Here is a 12,503-nt window from a genome sequence, read left to right as displayed (position 1 = left end):
ATGTTTAGACTCGTAAAAATACTGAATTTTGTATATTATAAACATAAATTCATTTTTGATGAACACAATATGAACCTAACCTATAACCGTTGCTTTTTTCAGTAAACATCCTGGCTTCCATCTAAATTGATATACATACTTATGCATTGATATACATACTTATGCCTCAAAAGTAAGAATAATTTGGAGAAGTCCTGCCAGGAATTCAACACTGAGGATAGTATTGAACTTGAACCATCTTGTCAAAGTGTTGGTTCTCAAAAGGATGATTCTTCAAGTAGGAAAAAGATTAATAGTGCAGTCTTTGAGTGTTATTTAAAGAATACTTATATGGTGTTTGCACTGATGAGGTCCAGACTGAAATTAGATAAAAAAAGTGACAAACAAAAGTTGTGAAGATGGTATCGAGCGAATCGCAGAAGGTTGATGAAATAAAAGCATTTATTTTAGTGAACTTGTTTTATTTTATTAATTCATAAGCATTTTCATTAATTATTATAAGTATTTTTGCATATTCATTATTTTATTGCAATATTTATCACGTTTTATTTTCTATGCTGATGGATGCTACTTATTACTTTTTCACAATGATATTCTACTTTTTCAAACAATATCATTGCTTTTTCAGATATTTTCTTAGATAACTAGTTACTAGATAAGCTTTATACATTTTTATTCACACTTTCGTTCTTTGGTTACGGTTAGAAACTCATCCATATTCCATACTCAATATTATAAATGCGAAAGTGTGTCTGTCTGTTAGCACTTCACGCCCAAACCGCTGAACCAATTTTGCTGAGATTTGGTATGGATTTACTTTGAGCCCCGAGAAAGGACATAGGATACTTTCTATCCTGGGAAAATGTACGGTTCTTGCGCGATAAATGTTTTAGTGCGCAACGGAGTTGCGGGCGTCATCTAGTCTTTTACTTTAATCTTTCGATCGCGGATTCTTGGAAATCTGTTGTTGTTCTCGCGGCCGCAATTGGCCACTTGGGAGTGTAAGTATTTAAATCATTTTATAGTCTAAAACATAAAAAAATCACTTATAAAGTAGCCGGGGTCAAACAGAATGCAAAGCCAAAGTCACTTCGCAAGTCACAAGTTACTTCTTTTACTCGCATCGTGTCGCTGCTGTCGAATTACGACGCCCTCTATAGTTTCTGCACGATCCCTATCCGACAACCTTATGTCATAGGAAAAGACTTGCATCTTTTTTTATCACTTTAATTAAGCCACATACCTTGACAAATCAAGTCACATTACTCGTGCTCGAAGTTTCTTATTGATCTTTGTCTATCGAGTTTAAATTAACTATTATCATCACACAGTGTATTAAAAATACTTAGAGAATTCCTACCATACTTAATACCGCTGTGTAAACACGGCTTGCAATTTATCTACAGACTGTGTACACTGTACCTACAGAAACATAAATATCGCAGAGTTGCGGTTCAAAAAATGGAAATGACAAGCTGCGGGCTCCGCTTAATTCCATGTAGTGGACTTAATGCTCGAAGTATTTCCTTTGTAATGTGTGTTGCTTTTATATTTGATTTCATTATACGTTTGTTAGTTGAAACCGAATCCGAAAATAACGTAGGTTTTTCTGTTTGTTTTTCTCGTGGATTATAGTTTTTGATTGTTTTTTTTCGTTCCAACAGTAACTAAAAGTTTTAATAATGCTCGATTTGTCTTAAAAAGACATATTCGTGTTTTTATTTTTATTTTATTGAAGTACTTTTAGTAGAAATTCTAAATGCTTATTTGGATTGTTGCAAGGATATAGATTAAAAGCTTGGTAGGTTCATATTGCGGTATTAACAAACTATAAGTTCTCGGTGAAATTGAAATTTTATATTCTCTTTTCGAAATGTTCTCCGTGTCAAAATTAGATTCGGATGATTTCGGAGCCCACGGGGAAGTTGGAAAAGGCGAGACGGAGAAAAGTCTGACGGCTGAAGGCTGGAGTAGTGTCTCCTACATATTCCAACTTTAATCCGAGTAAATTGTAATTCTATTACAAGAGTTTTATTCTTCGTACATTTACATCTGAATGCAGTTCAAGAAAAGTTGGTGTAAAATGTCTTTTTGATTATAGTTCGAGAGCCCTAGAACATTTTTTTTTTATTGCTACAAAGCTAATTTTTTGTTAGTAGCTTCAACATTCACAGAACATTTTTATCTGCGACAAATCTTGAAAGTGGTAGCTAACAGAAATAGAAAGGATTTCATACTTTGACTTGATGGTCCTAAAATATGGATTATTCTATTTGAATCAATGATTTCTAAAACAACATAAGTAACTAAAAGTAAAATTTTCAGGAGACACAAAAACCTGGATAATTTTTGATAATGCAAGTAATATATAATTATGTATATTATATTTTATATTTCTGTATATATAGCTCCTAATAATGTTTTTTTATACGTCTTTTTATTTTATTTTAGTATAAATAAATGGATAATAAAGTTTTCCACTTATGTGCTTTTGACATTAAATCTGTTACTTGTGTTGTTTTGATACCCAAGAAACTACTGTAACATAAAATAATAACTCAAATACTCATATTTATTCAACTTTATTAATCTTAAAATCATAACATAATGTTATGATTTTATAGTTATGCATCATCTCCCACTTCATCTACAGTTTCTACTGTTGTGGTTGGCCACTCCAAAATTTCAGGTATAAAAAATGTATCAGGACATAGGAAATTAACTTTTTGATATCTTAATTTTTTTTTATATTTATCGGTAAGTATCAAAAGTTCGAAACGTAATGTTGGTCGAATTTATTGCTAATTTACGCCATTGAAGGTCAAACAAAGGTTAAACGTATTTGTTCAAAAATATAAGTAACTAATGGGTATTTTTTTCGTTTAAATACAGAAAAACGATCACTGACCTTATTCCTCGAAATGTTTTTGTAATGAGCAAAATTAAAAAAAAATGGACAATCCCCATTGTATGCACTTGTGTTGTTCTAACAATCATCGAAGAGAAATGTCAGTCAGTTATGTTGTTCTAACACTAAGCGGTATTTTCAGTAGTTCAATTTACATAGAAAACGCAAAGCAATTGTGTTGTTTTAATGCACAATTTATTAATGGCCATAGACTAAATCCAAAATCGCTATAAACTCGATTTCGGCAAAAATGTTAGTTATGTTGTTTTAGAAATCATCGATTCATTTGTAGAACAATGTTACTCTTAAATTAAATAACTATTAAACTATCAACATATAAACAATTAGCTTGTTAGAATTCCGTTTTAGGGTTCAGTAGTTCAATTTGTATACTGTTTAAACAATCTTAGTAAAATCCTAAAAATACTAGAAAAAAGGTTCTCCATCTTACTAGTATAATTATCCATACTCCCATACTAAAATTATAAATGTGAAAGTGTGTCTGTCTGTTACCTCTTCACGACAAATCTGCTGAACCGAATTTGATGAAATCTGATATGAAGTACGCCATCTAAAAGTAGATACCTAATTATATAAAGAGCCGTATCGTATAGATCTACGATCGCGCAAATATAAACTTCAAAATTTTATACACTCCAGGAACAAAGTCCCAACTCTTAATTTTAATGAAAATTATAACATAGTTGAAACAAGGTACTAAGTCAATTCAAATGTGTCCTAATTTAGACAGGTGCTGAGTCTTAATGAGACAACTTTGTCTTTGCCAAGCACAAGTAAGAACGGCTGTACTTAATTAACATGCACTCGAGGCTTGCGTTGTATGTCAGTTACACCTGTTCAAAATAGTTTGCACCATGTAATAAGCGACTTTTGTTTTTGTAAGCTGGATTACAGGAATGGCCTGTAATCACTTAAATTACCAGGCCGTAACTTCACAGGACTCCGTGCAATTTGTTTTCGATTCAAGTGAAATCTAACTTCGAATAGATTTCTAAGAGAATTTGTATGATGAGGACTGAGGTCTGCAACATCTTCTAGCGAACATTTTCAGTTATCGCGTGGAAACCATTAATTATACAAAATTATTCGATATTATTTTTGCCGAGACTTAAAGTATTTTCATACCACATCCAAATATAAAGGCAGACATAAAGGTAGACGGAAAACGCCGTTACGCGAAAATTCGCGCGAGGACCATACATTTTTGCGGGACAAAATGATATGTTTTTTATGAAATAAGGGGGCAAGCGAGCAAACGGGTCACATGATGGAAAGCAACTTCCGTCGCCCATGGACACACGCAACATCAGAAGAGCTGTAGGTGCGTTGCCGGCCTTTTAAGAGGGAATAGGATTATAGGGTAGGGGAGGTAAGGAAGGGAATAGGGAAGGGAAGGGTAGGGAATTGGGCTTCCGGTAAACTCACTCTTACTCACTCAGCGAAACACAGCGCAAGCGCTGTTTCACGCCGGTTTTCTGTGAGCCCGTGGTATTTCTCCCGTCGAGCCGGCCCATTCATGCCGAAGCATGACTCTACCACGTTAAAACTCTTATGGCAATTATCCGGTATTCAAAGTATCTTAAAACCAAATTTCAGCAAAATCGGTTCATCGGTTTGGCCGTGAAGTGGTAACAGAGACAGACAGACACACTTTCGCATTTATTATTTAGTATGGATGTATCGTTAATTTGTTAAACATGCTATTTATTGCATCGCTTACAGAAAATAATTTCTAATAATAATTCAACAAAACCACGCTCTAAACTTTATTGCGTTGCATTATAAATTATAAACAGCCGACATGAAAACGTGTCTCCATAATTCACCGATTTAATAATAGCGTTGTACTTTTACGTTGTTTTAAATTAAAAACGCAAAGCGTGTGCGTCGCCGTTGCCTTGATGAAATTTGCATTCATTAGGGGAGTGGTCGCTGTAGCGTAATGTCAACGGGTTTTTCTTTAAGAGCCATCGTTACGAGAGAATGTAAAACTTTGTAAAATCCATTAGAAAATAACTACGGAAATATGCTGTTACATGGTTTTGGATACAGTATTTAATAGAAAGGAATTATATTTTGTTACTGCTAAAATTATTGTTAAACCGCTTTTGCGGTAAAGTTTGTTCATTTTGCGTTTTTCAATCAAAGCTTTCAATCAAAATTACGTGGGAGAGCCATGCTTCGGCACGAATGGGCCGGCTCGACCGGAGAAGTACCACGTTCTCACAGAAAACCGGCGTCAAACAGCGCTTACGCTGTGTTTCGCCGAGTGAGTGAGTTTACCGGAGGCCCAATCCCCCACCCCATTCCCTTCCCTACCCTCCCCTATTACCCTATTCCCTCTTAAAAGGCCGGCAACGCACCTGCAGGGCTTCTGATGCTGCGAGTGTCCATGGGCGAAGAAAGTTGCTTTCCATCAGGTGACCGTTTGCTCATTTGCCTCCTAATTTTCATAAAAAAAGCTAATTTGTCTAGTGGCTTCTATTTAGAGTATAACGCTTGTCAAGCAAATCTTGGTCTGCGGCTGTCTGCGGTTTTGATGGTCAAATGTCACACGGAACTTTTATAGTGGAGATATTTTTTGTAAATCTCTTTGTAGAGTTTCACGTAATCAGGTTGAAGAAAATTTTATCAACCGACCCCGTCCAGAAACTTTATGAAACATTCAAAGATTATTCAAATAAATCTAGGCTTAAGACTCAAGAAAGGCGAATTTTATTCAACTTTGACCCGAACTATGACAGTAATTCAAACAGTGTGCTTCACCCCTACCCCCTTTAATAATCAAGTTTGCAAGTTGCCCGTCCAAGATGTCGCCATGCCAGTGAATATTCCAACATTGTCCCTTCTGAATATCTCGCGACCTGCCTCATGCCTGGGTAAATTAACATACAATTTACGATCAGCCGGAGATCGGAAACTAAATTTATATTGTTCGGTTTCTTATGCAGATTGCGTTGTAAGCTTTTGGGGATTCAGTTCTGCCAGGTTCGAAGCAATTAAACTTTTAACGAGGCATCGGTACCTTTCATTGGGGAAGTTACATCATTGGCGGGACACGCTGAACGCGAAGCTGTAACTTTAGGAAATGAGATCTGTGGCTCGAATAATATTGTTACGTGCTAGGGTTCGAAGGATTTGGAGAGAAAGACCTGCTGACTCTCTTGAAAACTTTATTCACAAACACTAGGTCACACAAAGCGCTATCACTGTCCTAGGTCGTAGCTAAGTCGTAGGTTCCACTAGAATCTCTTTTTAATCACTTGTACTAACTGAGCGTTATTGTATCTAATAATAATATTATAATATCTATGGACGCTTCACATCAAGTTGGTCGGGCCCCGTGCTAAGTACCTGAAGACTTGTGTTACGGGTACCAGACAACGGAAATATTTAATACTTTGATACAATATATTATGATATTTAAGACTTTAATATATTCAGATACACATATTTAATATACATCCATGACCCAGGAACTTTCAACACTTATTGTTCCGACGGCGGGATTCGAACCGGCGACTCCCGGCTTGAGCTACCAACGCGATCACCTTGAGATAAAAATTGAGATACCAATGAGCCACAGAGGTCGTCAAAAGTCATTTCGTTTATGAAAACATTATAATATCAAAGATACAAATGTTATTTGGTCTGGGTGCATGGTAGTGCACCCACCGAGACGAGCCAAGCGAAGCGCAAGGGTCTTTCTCTAGTTTCGTCGTTTTTTTTTACCCTCATAGAGTTGATTTCCAATGTACGAGATAGTTAATATTCTCAGGATATGATTTCAACAGTAGACTTATTAAACACACAAAGTCTCAATTGAATAGCTCTTATACTTTAGATTTTATTGATATCTAAACTACTCCAATTTCGTCACTGACATACTGACTCACTGACACACTGATGATCATCAAAATATTTGACCACTTCCTGAAGTGCTAAAAAGCTGGGTCTGTAATCTAAGTTTAGTATACAACCAACAAAAAAATATTTACTGATACGTAGAATTTGTTTAAGTTAGGGTTAGTAGAGTTAGGCCATGTAGATTCAGAAGCTTGAGATCTGATAACTTTTTCACAGGTTAACCTTATGTGGTCGTCTCGACAACATTTTACAAGAAATGTTTTGGTGGAATATATACTTATATATTATATTATTATGACACCACCACCATAAAGTTACAAAATGTTACCCGCTTCTGATAAAATTGTAGCAGTTTATTCAAAATGGAGTGAGTCACTAAAGCCACGTAAAATATGTTTTATAAAGTACGTAATACTGTTTTCCTTTGTAACCCACGTAAACTGTATAATTGCCGCTCATTGCATTTTAAAATATTTCAATATCAATTTCGTTGCGAGTAACAAAGGCTGTTATATCGAAGGAAATTGCTGTATTCACTTTTACCGAGAATAAATTTTGCTTTACAACGCTGAGCGTTCAATGGGGATGCCGCTGTCGAAATATACAAAAAGAGCGATGCATAGTGATTCGTCTCGATCGAGTATTTCATTTGTTGGCACTGCCACCGAAGTAGATGGCTTTGTGTCGTATCAAATAGACGTAAAAGTAATAGATGTGGCAATAATTTTTCTGAGCGCAGTTCTATTGTTAAGAAAATAGACGTTTCACAAGATAATGAAAGTTCCACTGAAAAAGATGGGAACATTCCGAGACATTCATCTCCATGTAAATTTGACACTCGACGAAACACCTAAATTATTATTTTTGTTGCCAGAAAGTTTTGGTATTGGGGTGGTTATTTTTACAACAAACGACGAATATTAGTCAGGGAGCCGTAGAACAAATTTTTGTTTTTGATTACTAGATATCAAGCTAATTTTTTGTGAGTAGCTTCATTTTGATAAGACAAACAACATTTTTATTTGCGAAAAATCTTGAAAGTTGAAGCTAACAGAAATAGACAGGCTTTCATACTTTGGTTTGATGGTCTTAAAATATGGATTCGGTTATTAGTTATATAATTTAAGAGTAAAATTGTACTACAAATAAAATAGTCCATATTTTGATAGAAAGGATTTCATAATCGAAAAAAAATCGAAAGTGGTAGCTAACAGAGATCTGCAGTTAGCTACCACTTTCGAGATTTTTCGCAAATAAAATGTTGTTCGTCTTATCAAAATGAAGCTACTCACTAAAAAAAAAATCCACAGCCGAACATATAACTCCTCGTTCTTTGGAAGTCGTTTCAAAATTAGCTTGATAGTAATAAAAAAAATTGTTCTAGGGCTCCCGTACTATACTATGTATTTGTTTTAATTTATATTAATTAGTTATACATTAAAACTAGGTTATTAAACTAGGTTAAAGGTATACTTTTTCAAAGTCGATAGGTGTATAATGATTGATATAGTATACTCTGGCTTTTTTTTATAAGTTTTATCCCTCCTATAAATTGTCCAAGTAATAATCTTTACGATCGATTCTACATGACAGCAAAAACAAAAATATGCAATAAAATTAATCACAAAGCCCCAAGCGGCCACATACGGCCGTGATAACAATAGATAAGCTATTGTGTCTCGTTTTTCCGCGATCAAAAGGTTAATAAGTAGTCAATGAAATCATACATTTTTTCAACTCAAGATAAATTCTACCTCAGGTTCCAACACGTATTGATCAGTCCGTAAGTATCATAATTAATTATTATGGAAATTCGATGAAGAAAAAGTCATGTGGGGTTTTAATTTGGCAACGATTCAAGAATCTAATAGCACCGCTTCGATGTGAATTGATTTAATTTTCAGGCAAAAACCCGGTGCCGCGGGAAGCTAAAGTTTTTCAATTTAAATAGTGCGTGTTTAATCAAATGGTTCCTTCCAGCAGTTTTAGTTGTTCGAAGACTACGTCAATGAGTTTTGTTTGGAAGTGAAATGGGACTCCTTTATCATACTTAACGGGATTTTTTTCACGAATACTGAAATTTTTGGGTCTTTATTGTCTCCGTATTTTAATGATCACACAAATGTGTTCTAATTTGCAGTAGTATAATACGAGTAAAATATGTAAAGTTAGCTAATAAACGAAATTATTTAAACATTTAATATGACATTAAATATAATTATGGGTCGTTATATCTAGATACGTTCGAAAAATATCGTTGGCCAGGTACAAAAATCAATATATTTATGGAACCTGATACAAGACATCGTCAAGTGCCATGATGTGTTTGCGATGACTTATGTATTCCTATTTTATTACCGCAATTCATCGAATATATCTTGACTAAACGCCTATGGATAAATTAAGGTTCAGCTGCTTTAACCACTGAACCAAGGGGTCAAGAAAATAATGGAATATTTGCACTTCATAAGAGTAAGGTAATAAAAGCAAAGTTTCCGCATTACCATAACTACGGCTTTTGTACTCGAGTATTCATAGTTTGTTGATCGTAATCTATTAATTCTGTTTCTGTTTATCTTTGGACGTTTAATTAAATGGCCGCCACGTGTGTTGGAGCTGCATGAGTTACTGCGAGGGGCTTTTTATCATCATCAGTATATTAAACTTGTAACTCTTTGGTGTAAGAGTAGATTAAGAGTAGAAATTCGGCGTAAAGAATACGTGACAGAAGATTGATGATAATATAAGCACGGTATAGTAAGCCGCGGCCGTAGGTGTGTAATCAGTATAATATTATTATGAGTGTATGAAAATTTATAGTTTTATTAGTCAATATATAAAGAATAAGGAGAAGGCTGCCACTTTTCCATTATTAAAGCATACCTTAAAGCCTTTAACCTCTATTTTAGGCTTTCTTTAGGGAGACTTTTGCCGACTGTATGGGCGCCGCAGACTCGATCGCACAAAAAGTCTGTTGTCTGCGATCTCCCTTAACGGGAACGATTATTGTCAACTAATCTTACATACTTGTTAAACCTAATTCCTGGCATGAAAAACTCCGAAAACGACTAGTTATAAACATAATTTCGCTCCCAACACGTCGTCATTAATTGAAACAAAGTAGGTAACTCAATTATCGCTCACACTGGGCCGACGAAAAACCTGCTCGGACTGAATTTAGTTCATTTGACAGCAATTGTATTAGGCTCTACGTGTTCCCGTGTTCCGTGTTAGATTTTCAGCTGTTACTGAATTGGAAGCCATTACGATTTACAGGTAACTTTAATGAGGTACGGGATAATGTGGTTTTTGGTGTCATAATGAGTTTATAGGCGAATGATTGTTACGATTAAACCTTTTTAAAGAAACTTCAAAACGGTACGAAAAGATAATAATAATTCTTTATTTGCACATTAAAACATAGCTCAATACAAATATTATAAAAATAAAGGATTTGTACAAATTGGCGGTCTTACCGCTGCTAGCGGTTTCTTCCAGACAACCAACAAAAGTGTTTGGTGGTTTTTAATAGTGATTTAATATTATTAGTGTGTTCATTACTGTTAAAGGGGTGACAGACGTGCGAGTTAGCGGACTTATGACTCGACGATCTAATCGCCTGTGTGTCAGCAAAGAGCCGCGAGCCTGGGGGCATGGTAATCCAGTGTGAGCGATTCTCGTGTGTCACCGACGCAAGGCGAGTAAGTTCGCGAACTTAAAACCCGCGTGCTTTAAGTTCGTACGTCTATCAGGCCTTTTATACTTAACATTATATCATTTGTTACTTGGTGGCACCAAAATTCACATTTAACCATACAATATTTTTCCGGCATGAGTAAATAATTCATAGTACTAACCTAACTTCATAAAAAAGGAATTATTAAACAATACTCTTATCTACTCGTCGTCATAATATTATAGCAAATTTTCATTACAGTCAGATTCTTCACCGGCATTTAACGCTAATTATAACAAAATGGCTACTTAAATTTTACTTCATTCTACATGATAGGATTATCTTGCACAGTTTTGACTAAGACTGAGTTCAAGCCTGGCGAAGTGTTAATCCCGCCACAAAAAGGGTTTTAAGGCTGTCAGCGGAGCGGTCTGGGGTTCGTTGCCCGACAAAAGTCACGTTCATATTAAAATAAGAAGACTTCGCCAAAGATTTAAATGCATTTCAAAGTTTTAGGGCTGATTTTTTAATTGTCAGATAACTTTTACCTAACTCTGACACTGATATTTTTTCCACATAAAATCTGTCAAAACGCCAAATTAATCAATTGGTATTTTTTTTCCTGAAATTGAGCTGATATAAAATCTAAGTGCCTGCTTCACCACTTCCTGATAAAGTGCCGGATGGGCTATACTTATTTGACAGATTCTCCATATACTATCTGTCAAGTTAAGTGATGTATACTTGGATAGTAGTGTCTAAACACCTGACATGAAAATCAAATGGCCAGTACAATCTTAAGTGTCTAAACACACTAGGCCGAAAATACGCGACCGAAGTTCGGCCTGATTACGTCAGCAATGCGCTACGCATAGAATATAACGCGACATAATTTCGGCATGGTCATGTGTCATCGGTAATTTAAAATACATTGCAGGCGTAATCATGCCGAACTTCGGTCGCGTATTTTCGCTGGCTGGCACTGATTATTTAAAAATATCAACTAATATTAGATCTTCCGCACCAGTAATTAATTACTATGAATGTCAAATTATTACCTGAGAAAGTAATTTTCATTTGATACAAACTTATGACCTTTACTCTAGTGTGACTCTACTATCTATATTAAACAAGTAAATCTTAACTTATCTAATCCAATTTTTGTCCAACATGAGACATAGAACTACTTAAACCTAGCTTAAAAAAATATAATAATAGCTCCTACACCGGTTTCGGTGACGGTGGCCGGTTTCACTGAAAGCAGGCCAGCTACGCAGGAGTAATTTTATAGTGCCCAAGTCTGTGCGCAGTACACAAGAGCACCCTCTATTCCTTTACGCTCATAACCCAGTGGGACGGAAGACCAACACGACCGGCGAGAGATCAGGCGCCGGGCCGACATTTTACATGTCCATCCGACGCATGGATCATCTTACTTATCAGACAATCAGGTGATCAGCCTGCCTGCCTGCCTAACCAAACCTGGAAATAACATGTTTCCAACGCGGGAATCGAACCCACGACCTCCGAGTCAAGAGCGGCGCTCTATATCACTAGACCACGGAGGCCACTAACCTAGCTTAATATTATATTCAACGATGTTTACAAAACTGAACAAATAAAACGAAAACATGGGATAGGATTTGGACAGTTTACTAAATCACATGATCAAGCCTTCTGAGTAGAATACATGAAAGAAAATAAGCAGGCCTGGCGGGCCGCCAGATTAGTTACAAGATAAAGGTTGCTATAAATAAAGCGAAGGTAAAAATATAGGAGGCTTTCTTTTACAAAATGTAGGAGAAATTCAAGAAAAATATCTCCCCGTCAGTCTTGCACTAATTAAGTTAATTATGCGGAAAGTTTGTTACTTAGTATGTTTCTGGATTAAGGTATCTTTTTCTGAGAATCATCATGAGCATCGTTTTTAGGGTTCCGTAGTCAACAAGGAACTCTTATAGTTTCTGTCTGTCCGTCCATCTGTCCGTCTTTCTGTCTGTCTGTCTGTCCGCGGTTTTGCTCAGAGACTAC

The 12,503-nt window shown here is 35.7% G+C and overlaps 1 protein-coding gene across 3 annotated transcripts in view; it reads left to right on the top strand.

The window, feature by feature from the left end:
* The window catches only part of LOC121739845 (CUGBP Elav-like family member 3), a 604,208-nt gene that overhangs the window by 150,423 nt on the left and 441,282 nt on the right, over positions 1 to 12,503 (top strand). The gene's annotated exons all lie outside the window — the stretch shown is intronic.

The sequence above is a fragment of the Aricia agestis genome, chromosome 2 (genome assembly GCF_905147365.1).
Source record: "Aricia agestis chromosome 2, ilAriAges1.1, whole genome shotgun sequence".
Lineage (NCBI taxonomy): Eukaryota > Metazoa > Arthropoda > Insecta > Lepidoptera > Lycaenidae > Aricia > Aricia agestis.
Note: the sequence above shows the minus strand (reverse complement) of the source record. Positions and strands in the feature narration are given on the sequence as shown.